The sequence below is a fragment of the Polychytrium aggregatum genome, assembly GCF_025602895.1.
Source record: "Polychytrium aggregatum strain JEL109 chromosome Unknown BJ171scaffold_73, whole genome shotgun sequence".
In the NCBI taxonomy this organism is placed as follows: domain Eukaryota; kingdom Fungi; phylum Chytridiomycota; class Chytridiomycetes; order Polychytriales; genus Polychytrium; species Polychytrium aggregatum.
The window spans coordinates 192722-196811 of record NW_026516275.1 but is presented as its reverse complement, the minus strand read 5'-3'; the positions used below and the strand labels follow the sequence as shown (position 1 = coordinate 196811).

The 4090-nt window shown below is 60.8% G+C and overlaps 1 non-coding gene across 1 annotated transcript; it reads right to left on the bottom strand.

Annotated features, from left to right (window-relative positions):
• Positions 1-360: 360 nt before the first annotated feature.
• On the bottom strand, positions 361-432 carry BJ171DRAFT_t300. Its single transcript has one exon. It is a non-coding gene; the product is annotated as a tRNA-Pro (tRNA).
• Between the last annotated feature and the right edge of the window lie 3658 nt (positions 433-4090).

The following is a 4090-nucleotide window of genomic DNA, read 5'->3' as shown; positions in this document are numbered from 1 at the left end:
TCTGGGTATCGAGTGCTGGGGCTTGGCTGCTCGTCCGTGGATGCTCGGATTGGATGCCCAGGAAATCAGCGGTGGACACCCAACCAAGCAAGTAACGGGGACAGAAGCCTTTCTTTTTTCATGTGGCGCCGCACGCGTCTGTGTGAGCCTGGAGTCAAAGGAAAAAGAGAAAGGGACCGGCCACGGGACGCTGTCTGGGCACGGCCGAGCTGGCTTTTTGTTGGTGGGCACGCTGGACACGGGGACGGTTTGCAGCACAGTAAACTCGCGAGGGCAAGTGGAGGCGGATGGCAAAAGCAGAGCTGGGAGTTGGAGTGAAGTTGAGTGAATTTGGGCAGGGCAAGAAAAAACACATCGCTGGGGGCCGAGCGGGGTTTGAACCCGCGACCACTTGCACCCAAAGCAAGTATGCTACCACTACACTATCAGCCCTCAATGGTTAATATCAATTCGACCCGAGTAGCACTATGAGCCTATCGAGTGGATGCACAAACCGGAATAGGTGTTCGGTCGCTGCGCTGCGCCGAATCGGTTCGTGGGGCTGCAAATGGCCATTGCGCCGGATGTGGCCATCGAGCTGGAGCTGTCTGCGACCGTCGTCGCCGATCGATCTGGCCACGTCACCGTTGACCGAGCCCAGACGGCCGACCAACATTGCCCAAGTGTGTCAATGTGCCGAATGCATTTCATCCTGCCTCTTTGGGGCATATGGACCGCGCTGGTCCGGTGACCGACGAATTTCTTTGGCTTCCTGATCCATTCGCCCCGTTCTTGATCTGTTCCCTCCATATCTTGATCTGCTCGCCTCACTCCTCGCCCACTCGCGATCCCCCGCTGTGCCCATCAGAGCGACTCGGACAATGGCTCCTGGGTGTGGCCGCTGCGTCTCCCACAAGCCCCATTGATCCATCGCATCGTGAGCCGAGCCCTTCTCGCAACCCATAATGTCGCATATCCCCCCCCATTCCTTCCACCACCACCACCACCTCCACCTTCACCGCCCACCCACATCAAATCCGCAGCCGCAGCGGCAACGGCAGCGGCAACGGCAACCGCATATTAATTGACCTTGATATGGCAAAAATGATCCACCCTGTCGAGGTCTCATTCTATGCGAAGATCAAATCACCATGCACAGGCGGCGAGTGTCGGTGCCCTCTGAGGAAGACGGTGTGGGAGCGTGGCTATCGCTGCTACTTTCCGCTGTCGCCGGATCGGAGGAACGCTGCTCCGCTGCCAGTGCAACAAACCAGACTCAGTCGTGACATTGTTCGGAGGGGAGGGGGGAAAGGGTTTCCGAGAGCGGTGAGTGAAGTGAAGGGACGTTTGTATATTCATTATTCAGAAGGCCTGGCTCAAAGACAGGGGCGGTGTTGTCTTGTCTCATTTTGCAAGAAAAAATGGTTTTTGTGCACTGGGGCGGATCTCGAAGGGAAAACGGGCTGCGTTGGTGCACCACTCTAGGAAAAGGAAACGACATGTGTGGACTTCTAAGGGGAGGGGAGACAGACACGCAGCAGGGATGGGCAGAGCAGTGCAGGGCAGAGCAGAGCAGAACAGAGTAGAGCACAAACAGGCCGGAGGACCAACGGACATGCCGCCGTCGAATGCTTGGAGAGCCATGTGAGAGAAGAATGAAATGAATCGATGAAGGAGTGACCAAATGGCGAGGATGATGAGTGGGAACGATCAGGGGAAAGAATAGTCAGGGGGCGGCGACAAGTACAAGTACAACTTCAACTTCAACTTCAACTTCAACTTCAACTGCAACCGCGATGGAGGTGCTTGCGAACATGGTCCTGGCCGTCTACTCCTCATGGCTGCGTGAGACGATCTGCACCTGGTCCCACGAGAACGACCGCTCTTCGCCGCTCGGCGTCGACGGTGTCGACAGCTCCAGCGGCGAGTCGGGCATCTCGCGCAGCAGACGGGCCTTGAATCGTGGTTGCGGCATCACAACCTCGTCGGGGCTGACGGTCACCAGCCGCGCCTTGCCCTTGAACTTGCCCGTCTTCTTGCTGGCGGCCAGGTCTTCGTGGGCGTCGCCTGCAGAGTCGTCGCTGCTGGCTTGGTCGGCGGCAATCACCAGCCTGGGGCGCGGCGTGGTGGGCGCCGGCTCGGCGAGTTGGCTGTCCAGCGCCAGGCCGTCGTCGGCATCGTTATCGTTGGGGCGGTCGTATCCCTTCTGCCAGTATCCCAGCTGTGTGACGACGGCTTCGTAGCAGAACGCAAACTGGTCAAAGGTCTGGACCATGCCGATGCGCTCGTCCCGCAGGCGCTTGACGGTCCGAAAGATGGCGTCGTCGGCTTGCTCTCTGCGCAGGGACTGCGGCAGCCGCCGCAGCTGGCGCAGAACGCTGTCGATGCAGATGTACGCCCCGGTGCGGCCGCAGCCGGCGCTGCAGTGCACCACAATCGGACCCGGAGCGGCCTCGCCAGCGTAGCTGCTCTGCAGGGAGTTGGCCTGCTCGATGAGCGCCAGCACAACGTTCGAATGGCTGCGCTTGCGGTCCGGCCAGCCGGTAAAGTGGAGCTGGGTCACCCGTCGTTCGGACTCTTGGCCGTTCTGGACGAGCGACAGGCGAAAGTCGCGCTGGACGGTCGAGTGCTCGGGCGACTCGAGGCTGAGGGCACCGGCGCTCCTCAGGCTGTCGCCGTCGTCCTTGGCCGTGGTCGGGGTCACGTCCGGGAACAGCGGCATCGATACCAGCCGTTCCTCCAACAGCTCGACCGAGAGCACGCCCATGCCGAGTTCGTACTTGCGAGGCCGGCCAACCGAGTCGGGCCAGTACTTGTGGCACTTGATGCGGCCGCGCTCCTCCTCCTTGGTGAGCATGACCACGACGCGTGAGTGCTGCTCCCAAACCATCTGCCAGAACTCGCCAAAGGTCTGGGCGAGCGGGCCCTGGGTGGCAATGTAGCCAACTTGGCCCGAGTGGCGGAGCGTGATGGGCGAGGCGTTGATGTAGTCGGATCCGTTCGAGAGCGTCTTGAGCACGACCCGATTGCAGTCGAAGGGGACAATGTCGTTGTACCGGTTGCGGCGAAGGTTCTCACGCTCGCTCGAGATGCCCGAGAGAAAGCGCTTCGAGTCGGACCTGAGGTTTTCGGACTGATACTCCTCCAGATCGCGAAAGTTGGAGCGGAGGCGCTTGGCGCACTCGGATGGATCCATGGCACACAGAGTCTCCAGCCAGATGGGCAGTTGATCCAGGTGGAGCTGTGCGCCCAGTCGGGAAAGGCGGGTGCCAGGCTTGCTGCTACTGCCCGAGTTGGGGCTGTCCTCCTTGGCGCCTTGGGCTTTGACGTTGCTGAGGTTGAGGCGCGGCGGCTGCAGGCCACGGTTGGAGCCGACCGACGACGACCGGCGGCTGGCGAGGGAGCCGCGCGGACGAAGCCGCTCATGTGGAGCCTGGTCTACTGACATGGGTCGGACAGGAATCGACGAGGAGATGGACGAGCCACTGCGGGTACTGGCGCTGCTGTCTTTGCGGTCCGAGCTTGAAAACCACTGGGTGGTTTCGAGGGCCGCCTGGCGGGCTGCCTCGGCGTAATACTCGAGCTTGGCGCTGTTGGTGGTGGCGTCCTCGTCGCTGTCGGTGCTCTCGGAGGTGTAGTTGTCAACGTCGCTGCCGACGACGGTGAAGTACAGGCGCGAAGGCGTCTGGCGATTGGTGGCAAGAGGCTGGTCGGGAAACGGGGGTGTCGGCGGAGGCGTCTTTGGCTTTGGGACGTCGTCGTATCCTGGGGTCAAGCAAATTTGGATGCAAAGCGTTAAAGTGTGAGTGCAAAAGCGTGAAATGCGATGCCAATGAAATATAACACGGCCATCGGCAGACCATCGGCACCGGGGGCGAGCTGCATACCGGTCGACGGTTTTGACGGCTCGGGGGAGCTTGTGGGCGAGATACCGGGGCTCGCATAGTGTGCCAGGACATTCTCGGTGATGGTTGCGGACATCAAGGCTTGTGCAGGGGCAAATGGGCGTTCTGTGGATGATGAATTCCGCGAAGGCTCCAGGGGTTCTGACGGTTCTGACGGCTCCGATGGCTCCGGGGGGTTCGGGGGGCGGAAGCCGGTCAAGCTGCTA